The 18,983-nt window shown below is 41.5% G+C and overlaps 1 long non-coding RNA gene across 1 annotated transcript; it reads left to right on the forward strand.

Annotated features, from left to right (window-relative positions):
• The first annotated feature begins 12,128 nt into the window (after positions 1-12,128).
• Positions 12,129-14,600, forward strand: LOC139553075 (uncharacterized). The gene is made up of 3 exons (XR_011670595.1): positions 12,129-12,295; positions 13,052-13,306; positions 13,494-14,600. It is a non-coding gene; the product is annotated as an uncharacterized lncRNA (long non-coding RNA).
• Positions 14,601-18,983: the final 4,383 nt, after the last annotated feature.

Raw genomic sequence — 18,983 nt, forward strand, 5'->3', positions numbered from 1 at the left:
GAATTCAAATAATTTAACCGAAGTCGGTCAATTAGTTGTATAAAAACCAAAAAATATCTGAAATTTGGGTTAATTGCTCAGCAGTAAAATGTTACTAAGCTAGTTATTCACACATGTATATATTTCCTTAAACATCCTTGTGCTTATTTTTTTTCCAGGTACACCCTGTATATAGCCACATTATTGTTAGTTTATTGTGTTCTTTTTTTACTTTAGTTTATTTAGTAAATATTTTCTTAAAACCTCTCTGGGATAGCTGGACGCTTGCGTCCCACCTGGCCAATAGCCAGGGAAAATGTAGAGCGCCAGATTCAAAAAAAATTATATAAAATCAAACTTTCATTAAATCACACATATAAGATATCAAATTAAAGCTACACTCGTTGTGAATCCAGCCAACATGTCAGATTTCAAAAAGGCTTTTCGGCGAAAGCATAAGATGCTATTATCTGATGATAGCACAATGTCAACAAAGAGAGTGTAGCCTATTTCAACCATGCTGGCGCTACTCAAAACGCAGATATAAAATATGAAACATGCATTACCTTTGACGAGATTCTTTTGTTGGCACTCCAATATGTTCAGTAACATCACAAATGGTCCTTTTGTTCGATTAATTCCGTCCATATATATCCAAATTGTCCATTTATTTGGCGCCGTTGTACCAGAAAAAAACAGCTTCCAATAAGCGCAAAGTCACTACAAAATATATAAAAAACTACCTCTAAACTTTGCCAAAACATTTCAAAGTACTTTTGTAATAGAACTTAAGGTATTTGTAAACGTTAATAATCGATCAAATTGAAGACGGGTCCATCTGTTTTCAATACAAGAGATCAACAAACTAACGCTACTTTTCTAGTCTTGCGCAACTCTCAAACAGTACACAAGACGTTACTCTACTTCCTGGTGGCCTTCTTCTTCATTTTTTCAAATGAATAACCTCAACCTATTTACCAAGACTGGTGACATCCAGTGGAAGCAGTAGGGACTGAGAATAGAGTGATTATAAATCTGGCCTGCCCATAAAAACTCATTGAACAGACAGTGACTTAAAAAAAAGAAAAGGTTAGTCCTCAGGGTTTTGCCTGCTACATAAGTTCTGTTATACTTACAGATATGATTCAAACAGTTTTAGAAACTTCAGAGTGTTTTCTATCCAAATCTACTAATAATATGCATATCTTATATTCTGGGGATGAGTAGAACGAAGTTGAAATTGGGCACGCTATTTTTCCCTAAGTGAAAACTCTGCCCCCTATCCTAGAGAAGTTTTAACTCTATTTTCTTACAACTGCATTGTTGGTTAAGGGCTTGAATGTAAGCATTTTATTTTATTTATAAAGTATTTATAAAATATAAATAGCACTCACTCTAGATTAGGGACTGCAAAAATACTTTATTAATGATAAGTAAATGGTTTATTAACGTGGGAGTAATGATTAATAAATGGTGAACACAATTTATAAATGCCCTATAATTGGTTTATATGAACCCATTTAAAATAAACTCTTACCGGTGTGTCTAAAACCCAAAGTTTCACTTGGTGTTACTCAATTTAAATGAAGGAAAATAACATTACACCAAATTATTAACCATATCACTTTAGTAAATTATTTTTAAATTGTTAATTACCTTAGATTTGAGCATCTGTGGCCTCCATTTAAAAACATCCTCAATAACCTAAGATTTCTCATTGGTGTTACCATCATTGGTGTTAGTACTCTTACTTGTGGCACAATGTTATCCTAATGGTAAAAATGAGTTAAAGTCCTTATTAAAAGGTACAATATGTAAGAAAAAAGCCCTAAACAGCCATAATAAAGTGGCAAGGGTCAAAGAAAAATGCTTTACGGATGGGTGGGCGTTAATCAGCGACAGTTTAGCATTTCAAAGGTTGCGAGTTTGAGTCGCGTTGGGGACAACTGTTGCATTTTAGCTAACCCTTTCCCTATCCCCTTTTCTAAACTTAACCCAATTCACCTAACCTGCTATTACCTAACATTTGTTGTTTTAGTTCTCCTAACCTTTGTTGTTAGTTCCCCTAACTTAAATTCTCGCATAATTTTTTTTCATTGTTGTTATACAAGCAACCGGTCTCAGAAAAAGACATACAATACTATGTGTCCTCGAAGATGTATAATACGTTACAACATCTAAATAATATGCTATTGTACGACTGGTTAAGACGTATGATACTATACGTCCTCAAATTCATATGATATTGCATGATTGCTATTCCATTCATATTGTATATCATGGTGGAATATGAGCGAAAGGGATAATTATAGAGCAAGCAATGCAATCATCACAACATAGGTTGTAATATGGCTTTTTTTCTGTTTTTGCTTCCCCAATGATGTTACCCACGCACCGCTACTGACACAAACAAACACTTTGCTACTTGCATAGCCAACATGGGGATGTGATTCTGGAATAAATGAAAAACAGATTAAAAATTGAATCCCCTCAACATTACTACAGAGATCACCTCTTCACACATCAACACTTGCTATTCATGGTTGTACGTTTCGTCACAATATTGTTTTGAATGTTCTTTTGAAAACTGATGACTGACTTAATGTTCTATTTAATGCAGGCAATTCAAAAGAAGGCAAATAATTAGTGGGAAAACCTTTTTGTCATCATTGTGATGTCGCCAGATTGACTGTAGATGTAGTATAACTTTAGCTAGCTTGCTAAAATTGAGTTGACAGCACATGATTTTAGCAAGCTAATGCTATTTTTGACTAACTTTGCCATCTCTAAAGTACATTTGACTACATCATAATGACGGCAAAGTTGTTTCCTACTAATTATTTTCCTACTTTAACAATGTCATCGTATTTCCAGGCCACTAAACTGTAATTTAGACGAAACAATCATTATCCCCGTTCAGAATGACTGCGCACCACTCAATGAAGATATGATTTGTAAACATATTTACCACAGACTCTACAAAGCAAATTTGCATTTAGCAATGTAGGTTGGCTAGCTAGCTCGCTACCTCGGTTAGCTTTCCACTACGAGTCAAAAATATATAGCCTAACGCTTTGCTGGAACATAGTACGATTAACTTTAGCTGACTAGCTAGACAAAAACCTCGGTAGAGTCTGAATGGTTTGAGCCACAAACTATTAAAAGCTAGCTGAGACACTCATGAACACGTGTAACATGTTTTGCTCAATGATGCTCACGAGCTACACAAGAGTTGTTAGAAGGAAGGCGGTTCTTCTTCATAGAAGATCATAGGAAAACCCAGGACATAGTGTCTATAATGCAATAATAAGCTCACATAGTTGATGTCACAAACTTTTTTGTCAGGTTTTTGCTTTGAGAGACCTTATTTTTTAATAATTGTTTTTGTCAATAAGACTCATGAATGCAACTGTTTATGTCAAATTGTTTTGTATTCTACTTGTAGCCCTGGTTATCCTGAAAAGTAAAACACTTAATTGTGATTTTGCTGGGGTCTCAGGACTGACAGGATTATAAACATCAAATACACTACAAGTAAAAAATGTCTGGCATTGCAGGAAAGTTCTCCTGTAGATGCTCGTTCTGCTGGTCTGTTGCAGACAGTCATTTGTGAAATATACAAGATCAGAGAAAGCAGACTGCATGTGAGGTGGCTGCTTGGGGGTGATAGTGTTGTGTTGATGCCCGTCCTCCCTCTGGTGTGGTAGATTGTATAGTGGCAAAAGATATCCAGGTCCAAGTGGCGTCTTTAGATGGTGTTGATAAACTAGTGGCAGGGAGTCTTTAGATGGTGTTGATGAACTAGTGGCAGGGCGTCTTTAGATGGTGTTGATGAACTAGTGGCAGGGTGTCTTTAGATGGTGTTGATGAACTAGTGGCAGGGAGTCTTTAGATGGTGTTGATGAACTAGTGGCAGGGTGTCTTTAGATGGTGTTGATGAACTAGTGGCAGGGAGTCTTTAGATGGTGTTGATGAACTAGTGGCAGGGCGTCTTTAGATGGTGTTGATGAACTAGTGGCAGGGAGTCTTTAGATGGTGTTGATGAACTAGTGGCAGGGCGTCTTTAGATGGTGTTGATGAACTAGTGGCAGGGAGTCTTTAGATGGTGTTGATGAACTAGTGGCAGGGCGTCTTTAGATGATGTTGATGAACTAGTGGCAGGGAGTCTTTAGATGGTGTTGATGAACTAGTGGCAGGGCGTCTTTAGATGGTGTTGATGAACTAGTGGCAGGGCGTCTTTAGATGGTGTTGATGAACTAGTGGCAGGGCGTCTTTAGATGGTGTTGATGAACTAGTGGCAGGGAGTCTTTAGATGGTGTTGATGAACTAGTGGCAGGGAGTCTTTAGATGGTGTTGATGAACTAGTGGCAGGGCGTCTTTAGATGGTGTTGATGAACTAGTGGCAGGGAGTCTTTAGATGGTGTTGATGAACTCGTGGCAGGGCGTCTTTAGATGATGTTGATGAACTAGTGGCAGGGAGTCTTTAGATGGTGTTGATGAACTAGTGGCAGGGAGTCTTTAGATGGTGTTGATGAACTAGTGGCAGGGAGTCTTTAGATGGTGTTGATGAACTAGTGGCAGGGCGTCTTTAGATGGTGTTGATGAACTAGTGGCAGGGCGTCTTTAGACGGTGTTGATAAACTAGTGGCAGGGAGTCTTTAGATGGTGTTGATGAACTAGTGGCAGGGGACCTGCCTCCTCCCTATGGTACAAATGTGGAAAGCTTAGATGTGTGCTTATACAGTTTGTGGTAATGTGTTATGTGTGGCTTATGAATATTAAGTCCTTATATTGGCCTAGATGCCCTTCAAATAAAGTGTTCCTATGTGGAAAAGATAGCAGAGTAGTCTAGCGGTTAAGAGTGTTGGGCCAGTAACCAAAAGGCCACTGGTTTGAATCCCTGTGCCAACTAGGTGAAAGATCTGGCAATGTGCCCTTGAGCAAGGCACTTAACCCTAATTGCTCCTGGAAATTGCTACATTGTTATAGTATATCTCAATATATGAGATTATAAACAGAGGCCCTGACTCCCTGTTATCACGACTACTCAGTAACACAAAACAGGTTAAGGGATTAACCTGATACGACAGGGCCAAATCCCCATACAACACAGCAATCTCCTCACTACACTAGCTAATGTGGGGTGTTTTAGTGTCAAATGGCCACTCAATGTCAGCTACATGAGTTCTATATGGTGCTTGTGCTGGAGGAGAGGACAGCTATTTATACACTTTATGTATAGCTCTTTCAGATCAGTGGCCTACTGTAAATGCTTGAGTGCAACTACATCCATTTTTTGAGGGAAAGCTGATCTAAGGGAGGCATCATTTAATGGAATTGTTCAGCGTGACAGCATAAATTGCTATTCAATTGATATGAATGGAAATCCGCTAAAATATCACGAGAGTCTGAGATTCAAAATAACAGAGTAATGTGATTTAGTTTAAACGTTAGAGAGAGCAAGACTTGTATTTGGGTACTTACTTGCTAATAACACACCAGAGAGTATCATTCCCAACGAGAATACAGTGTTACACATCTACCATGACTGGACCGTTTTCCCTCTTCAGCATCGTCAATAATCTCCTTTAACGTTACTGATGATGAGCACTTCTGAAATGAATTTAATTGTCTCTCAGGTTTCAGCAGAATAATATGCATAACCTTAACTTTTGATGTTGGCAGAGAAAAGACAAGGGAGCAGAGCAGGGGGTGGATGGATGCGGCTGGCTGCTGCATCTTTGAATACATTCACCTCACTGACAGGCTATATCAAGAGGTTCCCATGGGGGCCTTACCTGCTGTTTGTTTTTTCAATATTTACACAGCAGGGCTTCAAGCTGAGAATCAGGAGTGTGTCTGCGTTTATTGCATTGGACTGCCTTTTCATATTAATAGTGAGTTGACAGCACTCTGATAGAAAGCCTACACATCAGACAACTCTATGCAGAGTGTAGTGCATGGGGGGAAAAAAGGAACTACTATAGTTTAGGGATGAGAGTCTAACTAATGAATCTGACCTTCAGTGAAATGCTGTATGTATTTAGTGATTTTTACAGGGGTTGATGGTGGTAGAGATCTACAGATCTTATAATGAGAATGTGACCAGTGGGCCAGCCACTATTGTTAGTCTACTGCTCCTTTTCTTGGTGGTAGTGACTCATACATCTCTTCAGCCTTCAAGTGGCTCGGAGTAAACAACAAGACAACAAGATACAATAATGAGAAAGGAGTAGGAAGGAGTCTCTTAGTTGTGTCGTATGAGGAAACTAGATTTTCATTAGACAAGGCCTTAGCCTTCTCATGACACATATTCTAATGTGGCCTTTTTTTCTACAGACCATTGGGTCTCATCATCCTTACTTGCACATGAATGCATTCTCATTATAAAGCATTTGATACTTTGCATCCCTCTTTTTTACTGTGCCAGCAAACACTATCATTAAGTAATACGCATGTGTTTACATGAAACTCTCCTCAAGCTGTCACGTAAAGTGAGTAGCTTACTGTTGGAGATGTCAAGATACAATTATGATTTGCTTTTACATCTGACTCATGGGTATGACCTAACAACAGTTTTTATTTGATTTGTTGATTTTACCCCTGGTAATGTCTGATGTTGAATAAATAAAGAAAGTGGAGCAACTCAAGAGCAAACCCAAAACAGTCATTATCAAGGAGATTACAAAAAGAAAACCAGCCCCGTCGCGGACCAGGATGTCTTGCTCCCTGACAGACTAAATAACTTTTTTGCTCGCTTTGAGGACAATACAGTGCCACTGACACGGCCCGCTACCAAAACCTGCGGGCTCTCCTTCACTGCAGCCGAGGTGAGTAAAACATTTAAACGTGTTAACCCTCGCAAGGCTGCAGGCCCAGACGGCATTCCCAGCCGCGTCCTCAGAGCATGCGCAGACCAGCTGGCTGGTGTGTTTAAGGACATATTCAATCAATCCTTATCCCAGTCTGCTGTTCCCACATGCTTCAAGAGGGCCACCATTGTTCCTGTTCCCAAGAAAGCTAAGGTAACTGAGCTAAACGGGCCGCCCCCAGGTGGTGAGGGTAGGTAACAACATCTCCACCCTGCTGATCCTCAACACTGGGGCCCCACAAGGGTGCGTTCTGAGCCCTCTCCTGTACTCCCTGTTCACCCACGACTGCGTGGCCATGCACGCCTCCAACTCAATCATCAAGTTTGCGGACGACACTACAGTGGTAGGCTTGATTACCAACAACGACGAGACGGCCTACAGGGAGGAGGTGAGGGTCCTCGGAGTGTGGTGTCAGGAAAATAACCTCACACTCAACGTCAACAAAACAAAGGAGATGATTGTGGACTTCAGGAAACAGCAGAGGGAGCACCCCCCTATCCACATCGACGGGACAGTAGTGGAGAACGTGGAAAGTTTTAAGTTCCTCGGTGTACACATCACGGACAAACTGAATTGGTCCACCCACACAGACAGCATTGTGAAGAAGGCGCAGCAGCGCCTCTTCAACCTCAGGAGGCTGAAGAAATTTGGCTTGTCACCGAAAGCACTCACAAACTTCTACAGATGCACAATCGAGAGCATCCTGTGGGGCTGTATCACGGCCTGGTACGGCAACAGCTCCGCCCATAACCGTAAGGCTCTCCAGAGGGTAGTGAGGTCTGCACAACGCATCACCGGGGGCAAACTACCTGCCCTCCAGGACACCTACACCACCCGATGTCACAGGAAGGCCATAAAGATCATCAAGGACAACAACCACCCGAGCCACTGCCTGTTCACCCCGCTATCATCCAGAAGGCGAGGTCAGTATAGGTGCATCAAAGCAGGGACCGAGAGACTGAAAAACAACTTCTATCTCAAGGCCATCAGACTGTTAAACAGCCACCACTAACATTTAGTGGCCGCTGCCAACATACTGACTCAACTCCAGTCACTTTAATAATGGGAATTGATGGAAATTATGTAAAAATGTATCACTAGCCACTTTAAACAATGCCACTTAATATAATGTTTACATACCCTACATTACTCATCTCATATGTATATGTATATACTGTACTCTATATCATCTACTGCATCTTGCCATCTTTATGTAATACATGTATCACTAGCCACTTTAAACTATGCCACTTTATGTTTACATACCCTACATTACTCATCTCATATGTATAGACTGTACTCTATACCATCTACTGCATCTTGCCTATGCCGTTCTGTACCATCACTCATTCATATATCTTTATGTACATATTCTTTATCCCTTTACACTTGTGTGTATAAGGTAGTAGTTGTGGAATTGTTAGGTTAGATTACTTGTTGGTTATTACTGCATTGTCGGAACTAGAAGCAAAAGCATTTCTCTACACTCGCATTAACATCTGCTAACCATGTGTATGTGACAAATAAAATTTGATTTGATTTGATTTGAATTGTATTCTATATATCAGATAACAGTATCAAGGCCTATATACTCTACTGTATGCATGTATGCTCTTCTACATTTCCAAGCATTGAACTTTGTATGGTTACATTTAGCTCTGTAAGTGTTTTTTTCCCTTTCCATCATGGGTGGATGAAGAGATGGAGAAGAAAAGAGAGAGATGTCTTTTGATGTCTGTGGAAAGTGATTACCTGGTGTGTGTGTGTCTCTAGTGTACCCCTTCTTTTTTCTTTATCTTATCACAATTCCCTGTGATCTTTCCCAGGGGATCAGAGTTAATCCTGTCTGCATAAGGCCCTCTCAATAGTCTTCACTCAGCTCTCTCCTATGGAGAATTGGGGGCTGTGTGTGTGTCCGTTGTATGCGTGCGTGTGTGCACATGTGGGCTGTGTGTGTTTCCGTGTGTGAGCATGCGTGGGTGCACATATGTTGGTGGGTGTGTACACTGAGTGTACAAAACATTAAAAACACCTGCTCTTTCCATGATATAGACTCTTCAGGGGAATCCAGGTGAATGAGCGTACAAAAACATTAAGAACACCTGCTCTTTCCATCATATATAGACTGACCAGGGGAATCAAGGTGAAAGCTATGATCCCGTATTTATGTCACTTGTTAAATCCAATTCAATCAGTGTAGATCATGGGGAGGAGACAGGTTAAAGAAGGATTTTTAAGCCTTGAGACAATTGAGACATGGATTGTGTATGTGTACCCTCCAGTGGGTGAATGGGCAAGACAAAAGATTGAAGTGCCTTCAAATGGGGTATGGTAGTAGGTGCCAGGCGCAGCGGTTTGTGTCAAGAACTGCAGCGCTGCTGGGTTTTACATGCTCAACAGTTTCCTGTGTGTATCAAGAATGGTCCACCACCCAAATGACATCCAGCCAACTTGATACAACTCAATATTAGGAATATTAGGAATATTAGGTATTCTTAATGTTTTGTACATTCAGTGTATATGTGCTTGAAATTACACTGTGACAAGTACTGTAGGTCTAGTGATTTTTGGTTTACAGTAGGCTATCCTCTAGCAAATTATGTTAACAACTGCCCCACACTCAGTATGTGTGATTGCATTACTTCTAACAATTAGCATATTTGAGAACCCCCTCTGAGCTACACTTTGGCAGTGTCTTACAAGTACTTCTGAGATATAGCTAGCTAGATCACATTTCTCAACGCCTCTTCTTTTTCAGCAATTGACTTTGTTAGTACTAGTGTTATAGGTTAACAGCATACCACAACCTTTTCTCTGGCGCAACCTAGAAAATACATGATGTGAGACAGAGAGCGCGAGGGGGGTGGGGGGTGGGGGGGTGGAGTGAGAGACTTAACAGAGAGAAGAGTGAGAGACTAAACAAAATGCAATAGCTCTGTCTCTGCTGAAGTGCCCGAACTTGCAGAAGGAGCAGTAGGCTACAGGCTGCAGGCTACGAGAGAGAGATGGAGGAAACTCACACAGGCTTATCATTTTTCTGACACTTAATGAACAATGGCACCGAAGTACAAAGCCATAATCTGGTAATGTGTTTGGTTTCTCATACCAAGCTCCAGTAGGCAGGCTTTGTCATCTCAATAAATAAAAAAATTCTATGGGCAATCTGCTGTTGCTACATCCATTTATGGATCATCCATTTATGGATCTATTAATGAATGATATGTACTCATTAATACTTGAAGAATATAACTTATATATGCTTTGTGAACTTAGTTAAACTGTCATAAACCATCAGATCCCAAAATATAAGCTTGTTTTACTCCAATGTTTGTAAACAAAGTAAATGTAAACAAACACTATATAGCCTCAAAACATGGTTAAAACTATAATTTTGATATCATGGATGGTCAATCGTCCTTGCATCAATACATTTGTGAATTTGAGAGTGGTTACATTTCTCCAGCCACATCCCTCAGCCTTTTACCGAAACTGCTGATTGCCCCTTTAAGTGGTAGAACAAAGTAAAACAAAAAGTTATATGGGTGTCCCGTTCCTGACCTGTTTTCCCTTGGTTTGTATTTGTTTAGTATGGTCAGGACGTGAGTTGGGGTGGGCATTCTATGTTATGTGTTTCTATGTTGGGTTCATTTTCAATTAGCCTGATATGGTTCTCAATCAGGGGCAGGTGTTTTACGTTTCCTCTGATTGAGAACCATATTAAGGTAGGCTGTTCTCACTGTTTGTTTGTGGGTGATTGTTCCTGTGTCAGTGTTTGTACCACACGGGACTGTTTCGTTTCGTTCGTTCGTGTGTTCCGTCCTGTTCATGTGTTCCGTCCTGTTCATGTGTTCCGTCCTGTTCGTGTGTTCCGTCCTGTTCGTGTGTTCCGTCCTGTTCGTGCGTTCATGCGTTTTGTTCTCAAGTTCAGGTCTGTTCACGTCGTTTGTTATTTTGTAGTTTGTTCAAGTGTTTTTCGTCTTCGTTTAAATAAACGTGATTATGTCTTTAAACTACGCTGCATATTGGTCCGATCCTTGCTCCTCTTCAGATGAGGAGAAAGACGAGCGTTACAATGGGATGGGATATCAGAAAGGCTGTACAGTGGCAGTGCACATATACTGTTTTGCTGTTTGATGTTTCAATAGGATTAATATCATGGTCAATTATGCATTACGCTATTCAGGGGCCATACAATGGACAGTCAGTAAAGCCTGAAATGGAAACATGAAGTAGTGCACTGAACAATATCATGCTATTGTGTTAATAGTCAACAGAATTTATTGTTGTAAAATGTTCAATCTAATTTCAACATCCCATAATTGTGACAGGTAATCTATCATTATGGTTGCTCTGGCAACCACTTTGTTTCTTCCAGATTATAGCCTATGATTTGTTCATTGTTTGTTCTCTACAAAAACATCTAGCTGTGATTTCAGTTTGCCTGGTGATAGCAGAAGAGAGGGAATCGTTTTGAACATCAGTTTTGCAAATGTTTGGCAAATAATCGTTAGGGAGAAAGCAAATTAAACACATCTGTTATTTTCAATAATTCATTCACTAGGTTGTACTTACCCTATATGTTTCTCCAATCCTCCAGGCCCTTTCAACTTTTTTCCCTGTTCCATTATTCTTCTCATGTACTTTCAGACAATTAAACACATACAGTATGTGTAAAGGGGAGAGTTACATATTACAAATGCCACCTCACTTATTGAATTGGGAACAAAACAATGTATAGGAACCAGACATACTGTATTTGTTGGTAAACAGAGTCTTGGCCATAAGAGGTTTCACCTCATGAATATGGTGGTAATGAAGGTCTGAATGGATTGGAGTCATGATGGAGGGCTCCATCAGGCTGGGTGAATCCATGCTGTGTCCCAAATGACACCCTATTCCCTATATAGTCCACTACTTTAGCCCAAAGCCCTATGGAGCCCTGGTCAAAGGTAATGTACTATTAAGGGAATAGGGTGCCATTCGGGGGACAACCCATGGTCTGGATGACAACTCATGGTCTGGATGACATCCTCTTTGACAGAGCCACCATGACATGAAAGGAAGAAGTTAAGCAGGAGACTATTTTTCTTTCAATGGTAATGTAGCACACTGACCATAGAGAGCCTTTTATTCTCTATTTTGGTTAGGTTGGGGTGTGACTAGGGTGGGTGATCTAGTGTGTTGATTTCTATGTTGGCCTGGTATGGTTCCCAATCAGAGGCAGCTGTTTATCGTTGTCTCTGATTGGGGATCATATTTAGGCAGCCATTTGCCCACTGGTTTTTGTGGGATCTTGTTTTTGGTTAGTTGCCTGTGAGCACGCCATTAGCTTCACGTTTCATTTGTGTTTTTTTTGTTGTTGTGCCGGTTCACTAAATAAATATGTTGAACCCATACCACGCTGCACTTTGGTCCGACAATCCTTACAACGACGTTCATGACAGGTAATGATATTATGCTAGATTATTATTTTTTGGGTTGTTATTTTTCACTCCTTTAAAGATGCACTGCAGGATCTTAAGGAAAACAATATATAACATATAGCAATAATTGGATTCGTAATATATCACAAAAATTTCAAATTTTGCATGATATCATATAAATTGCAAACAATGACGTAGCACACAAAAACCTGTGACCACTTCGGCTCGTGAGCACCACTTTCAAAACTACAGGCTGAAAATATACAAACATTTGAGACTGCATCTTTAAGTGTACTTTTGCCATCGTCTTGCAATCTGTTCAATTTGTTTGATGTGCCTTGTAACTTCATGTGAGGGCTAGGGATATACTTAATTAAATGTTTCCATTGACATGCAAGAACTAGTATGATATGTTACGTTTAGTATGGTTACATAAAACAGAAGGTTACTTAAAGCAAAAATTAAAAGAGGGTTAATGGTCAGGATGGATGGGTAGGCATATAACATGACTGTTTAGCAACACAAAGGTTGTGTGTTTGAATTTCATCATGGACAACTTTAGCATTTTAGCTAATTAGCTACTTTGCAACTACTTTTTAGCTACTTTGTACTATTTAGCATGTTAGATAACCTTAACCCTAACGCTAACCCCTAGCCTAAAACATTAGCCACCTAGCTAACGTTGTCATTAGCCACCTAGCCCAGGTTGGATTGTGCTACAATCTACTGTGACCTTTTGATCCAGAGTAAGCAAGCACACTCTCCCCTTTCAAACAGTCACCTCCTCCGGTGCAGGTTGAATCACCAGCAGGACTTTTCCTGGCTGTTTGCTGCACTGCTGGGGCTGAGTGTGTTGGTGCAGAGGGCCCAGGGAGAGAAGAGAGCCGTATCTAGCCTACTGAGCCGTCAATGGCCCCTGGGCAGCAGCTGACAGCTACTCCCTTAGGATGCTGGTGGAACCAGTGACCCCAACTCCACTTCCGTCCATTTCATCATCCACTACACTACACCACAGGATTCCTGATCAATCGAGTACAGTATAGCGCTGCAGCCTTTTCCCTTGGTCATGGCCACTGTCACGCACACATTTTGACATCAAAGGCACAATAATAACACAGTATTGTCTGGTCTTCATGATAGAATGAAAAAAATTCAAACTATATTTTGCTAGAAAAAAATACCTTGTGAAATTAAAGTCTCTATTCTCTTTCTCTTGCAGGCACACGCAGGCACCCACACAGACCAGGAAACAAGGAGGCCATGTACAAATATAGGATCTTAATTTGATCACCCGGTTGCTGGAGAACCTTCCTGCAATGCAGGACATTTTTATCTTGTAGTGTATGAGGTTTAAAAAGGCTTCTGAAGTTTGGATTTTACACTGAAATTTCATTCTTGATTTCCCCAACCCCTACAAAAATGTCAATTCATTATAATATACATAATAATTCACATTTGCTATTGCTGCAGAGTTATTTTCCAGCTGTAGCAAACTGGCTCAAATTAAGATCCTACATCTGTATGTGAATCTGTGTGTATGATCCAGAGTGACAGGATCCTCATGCCACATGCACAACGTTGAGCAAACTATGTTCATTTTCCTTGGTCATCAGTATTATTATTAAGGAACGCCCTTTCTCCTAGTTCCAAAGGGGTACTTGTCAATCACACACTTGTACCCTAAAGGGTGATGATGAGCGGGGTTGTTGGATGGATAATTAGTTTTGGTGATAAGCTAGATTTTATGTAATGAGAATCTGGAATGCGCCACTGGGCCTCTGAACCTAGACAGTAAGCAGTAGAGCTGGGACGATAAACCTACAATGATCCACACCGACCATGCCGATCACTTATCGCAGGCATTTTGCTGATGTCATTCATTAAATAAGTAGCCTATAGGGGAGATTAGGGTTAGTTTTCTCATGGGTTGGTTGTCACAGTGCTTATTACTCAAAATCCAAGGGTGGGTAATCATTTCTAAATGAAAATGTGTGTCTATATTAGAGGTCATCCATGTGATCAATTCAGGTCAGGATCACAAACAATTGAGGTGAGAGGAGTATTAGATTTTTTCATGGGTCAAAGTAAATATTTGTATGCTTGTTATTTATTTAATAAATAGTTATATGATGGGAGTATCCATACACAATTACTTTTATTGAAATGAGCAAAGAGATTTATTTTAACCCAATTTGTGAGTTCCTAGGTCAAGCCATGTGGTAACTACAATACAGTACTAGCATCTTTTTAGCATTGGGTGGTGGTTGAATGGTTGTCACATTGATGTTGGATGCTTGTCACAATCTGACAACCATACCCATTGTAACAATGTCCCCAGTAAGCTAAATTTCCAGAAAATAAGTCTTCTAGGTGTCTTTTCAATGTAATTTAGCTTCCTGGTATCAAGGTAAGACCCAGATGCAGACATGTCGAATTGACAATGGTTTAATATTCCAACAGGGGCAGGCAATAGACAGGTCAAGGCAGGCAGGGGTCAGTAAACCAGAGGTGGGGCAACGGTACCGGATGGCAGGCAGGGGTCAGTAAACCAGAGGTGGGGCAACGGTACCGGATGGCAGGCAGGGGTCAGTAAACCAGAGGTGGAGCAACAGTACCGGACGGCAGGCAGGGTCAGGGTAGGCAGAGGTCAACAATCCAGAGGTAGGGTAAAGGTACCGGTCAGCAGGCAGGCTCAGGGGCAGGCAGAGTGGTCAGGCAGGCGGGCTCAGAGTCAGGACAGACAAGGGTCAAAACCAGGAGGGCTAGAAAAAGAGAGACTGAGAAAAGCAGGTGCTGATAACAAAAACGCTGGTTGACTTGACAAACAAGACGAACTGGCAACGGACAAACAGGGAACACAGGTATAAATACACAGGGGATAATGGGGAAGATGGGCAACACCTGGAGGGGGGTGGAGACAATCACAAGGACAGGTAAAACAGATTAGGGTGTGACACCTGGGTATGTTTCACAGGTTTGGACAACACAGTACAGCACAGGACAGTCCAGTAGAGTTTAATTCAGCAGAGTACAGTATAGTGTACTTCCGCTGGAAGTACTTCTTTGTACTTCCGGCGCCGACAGTGATGGCCGCCTCGCTTCGCGTTCCTAGGAAACTATGCAGTATTTTGTTTTTTTATGTGTTATTTCTTATATTGTTACCCCAGGTAATCTTAGGTTTTATTACATACAGTCGGGAGGAACTATTGGATATCAAATCAAATCAAATCAAGTTTATTTTATATAGCCCTTCGTACATCAGCTAATATCTCGAAGTGCTGTACAGAAACCCAGCCTAAAACCCCAAACAGCAAGCAATGCAGGTGTAGAAGCACGGTGGCTAGGAAAAACTCCCTAGAAAGGCCAAAATCTAGGAAGAAACCTAGAGAGGAACCAGGCTATGAGGGGTGGCCAGTCCTCTTCTGGCTGTGCAGGGTGGAGATTATAACAGAACTATGCCAAGATGTTCAAAATATTCATAAGTGACAAGCATGGTCAAATAATAATCATGAATAATTTTCAGTTGGCTTTTCATAGCCGATCATTAAGAGTTGAAAATAGCAGGTCTGGGACAGGTGGCGGTTCCATAACCGCAGGCAGAACAGTTGAAACTGGAATAGCAGCAAGGCCAGGTGGACTGGGGACAGCAAGGAGTCATCATGCCTGGTAGTCCTGACGTATGGTCCTAGGGCTCAGGTCCTCCGAGAGAGAGAAAGAAAGAGAGAATTAGAGAGAGCCAAGATTTTCAAAATGTTCATAAATGACAAGCATGGTCAAATAATAATCAGGAATAAATATCAGTTGGCTTTTCATAGCCGATCATTAAGAGTTGAAAACAGCAGGTCTGGGACAGGTAGGGGTTCCATAACCGCAGGCAGAACAGCTGAAACTGGAATAGCAGCAAGGCCAGGCGGACTGGGGACAGCAAGGAGTCATCATGCCCGGTTTGCCGTGACGTATGGTCCTAGGGCTCAGGTCCTCCGAGAGAGAGAAAGAAAGAGAGAAGGAGAGAATTAGAGAGAGCCAAGATTTTCAAAATGTTCATAAATGACAAGCATGGTCAAATAATAATCAGGAATAAATATCAGTTGGCTTTTCATAGCCGATCATTAAGAGTTGAAAACAGCAGGTCTGGGACAGGTAGGGGTTCCATAACCGCAGGCAGAACAGCTGAAACTGGAATAGCAGCAAGGCCAGGCGGACTGGGGACAGCAAGGAGTCATCATGCCCGGTTTGCCGTGACGTATGGTCCTAGGGCTCAGGTTCTCCGAGAGAGAGAAAGAAAGAGAGAACGAGAGAATTAGAGAGAGCATACTTAAATTCACACAGGACACTGGATAAGATAGAAGTAATCCAGGTATAACCAACTGACCCTAGCCCCCCGACACATAAACTACTGCAGCATAAATACTGGAGGCTGAGACAGGAGGGGTCAGGAGACACTGTGGCCCCATCAGAAGAAACCCCCGGACAGGGCCAAACAGGAAGGATATAACCCCACCCACTTTGCCAAAGCACAGCCCCCACACCACTAGAGGGATATCTTCAACCACCAACTTACAATCCTGAGATAAGGCCGAGTATAGCCCACAAAGATCTCCACCACAGCACAAACCAAGGGGGGGCGCCAACCCAGACAGGAAGATCACGTCAGTCACTCAACCCACTCAAGTGACGCACCCCTCCCAGGGACGGCATGAAAGAGCACCAGTAAGCCAGTGACTCAGCCCCTGTAATAGGGTTAGAGGCAGAGAATCCCAGTGGAGAGAGGGGAACCGGCCAGGCAGAGACAGCAAGGGCGGTTCGTTGCTCCAGAGCCTTTCCGTTCACCTTCACACTCCTGGGCCAGACTACACTCAATCATATGACCTACTGAAGAGATAAGTCTTCAGTAAAGACTTAAAGGTTGAGACCGAGTCTGCGTCTCTCACATGGGTAGGCAGACCGTTCCATAAAAATGGAGATCTATAGGAGAAAGCCCTGCCTCCCGCTGTTTGCTTAGAAATTCTAGGGACAATTAGGAGGCCTGCGTCTTGTGACCGTAGCGTACGTATAGGTATGTACGGCAGGACCAACTCGGAAAGATAGGTAGGAGCAAGCCCATGTAACGCTTTATAGGTTAACAGTAAAACCTTGAAATCAGCCCTTGCCTTAACAGGAAGCCAGTGTAGGGAAGCTAGCACTGGAGTAATATGATCAAATTTCTTGGTTCTAGTCAGGATTCTAGCAGCCGTATTTAGCACTAACTGAAGTTTATTTAGTGCTTTATCCGGGTAGCCGGAAAGTAGAGCATTGCAGTAGTCTAACCTAGAAGTAACAAATGCATGGATTAATTTTTCTGCATAATTTTTGGACAGAAAATTTCTGATTTTTGCAATGTTACGTAGATGGAAAAGAGTTGTCCTTGAAACAGTCTTGATATGTTCGTCAAAAGCGAGATCAGGGTCAAGAGTAACGCCGAGGTCCTTCACAGTTTTATTTGAGACGACTTTACAACCATCAAGATTAATTGTCAGATTTAACAGAAGATCTCTTTGTTTCTTGGGACCTAGAACAAGCATCTCTGTTTTGTCCGAGTTTAAAAGTAGAAAGTTTGCAGCCATCCACTTCCTTATGTCTGAAACACAGGCTTCTAGCGAGGGCAATTTTGGGGCTTCACCATGTTTCATTGAAATGTACAGCTGTGTGTCATCCGCATAGCAGTGAAAGTTAACATTATGTTTTCGAATAACATCCCCAAGAGGTAAAATATATAGTGAAAACAATAGTGGTCCTAAAACGGAACCTTGTGGAACACCGAAATGTACAGTTGATTTGTCAGAGGACAAACCATTCACAGAGACAAACTGATATCTTTCCGACAGGTAAGATCTAAACCAGGCCAGAACTTGTCCGTGTAGACCAATTTGGGTTTCCAGTCTCTCCAATAGAATGTGGTGATCGATGGTGTCAAAGGCAGCACTAAGGTCTAGTAGCACAAGGACAGATGCAGAGCCCCGGTCTGACGCCATTAAAAGGTCATTTACCACCTTCACAAGTGCAGTCTCAGTGCTATGATGGGGTCTAAAACCAGACTGAAGCATTTCGTATACATTGTTTGTCTTCAGGAAGGCAGTGAGTTGCTGCGCAACAGCTTTTTCAAAATTTTTTGAGAGGAATGGAAGATTCGATATAGGCATATAGTTTTTTATATTTTCCGGGTCAAGGTTTGGCTTTTTCAAGAGAGGCTTTATTACTGCCACTTTTAGTGAGTTTGGTACACATCCGGTGGATAGAGAGCCGTTTATTATGTTCAACATAGGAGGGCCAAGCACAGGAAGCAGCTCTTTCAGTAGTTTAGTAGGAATAGGATCCAGTATGCAGCTTGAAGGTTTAGAGGCCATGATTATTTTCATCATTGTGTTAAGAGATATAGTACTAAAACACTTAAGTGTCTCTCCCGATCCCAGGCCCTGGCAGAGCTGTGCAGATCCAGGACAGCTAAGCCCTGGAGGAATATGCAGATTTAAAGAGGAGTCCGTAATTTGCTTTCTAATGATCATGATTTTTTCCTCAAAGAAGTTCATGAATTTATTACTGCTGAAGTGAAAGCCATCCTCTCTTGGGGAATGCTGCTTTTTAGTTAGCTTTGCAACAGTATCAAAAATAAATGTTGGATTGTTCTTATTTTCCTCAATTAAGTTGGAAAAGTAGGATGATCGAGCAGTAG

This window comes from Salvelinus alpinus, chromosome 25 (genome assembly GCF_045679555.1).
Source record: "Salvelinus alpinus chromosome 25, SLU_Salpinus.1, whole genome shotgun sequence".
Lineage (NCBI taxonomy): Eukaryota > Metazoa > Chordata > Actinopteri > Salmoniformes > Salmonidae > Salvelinus > Salvelinus alpinus.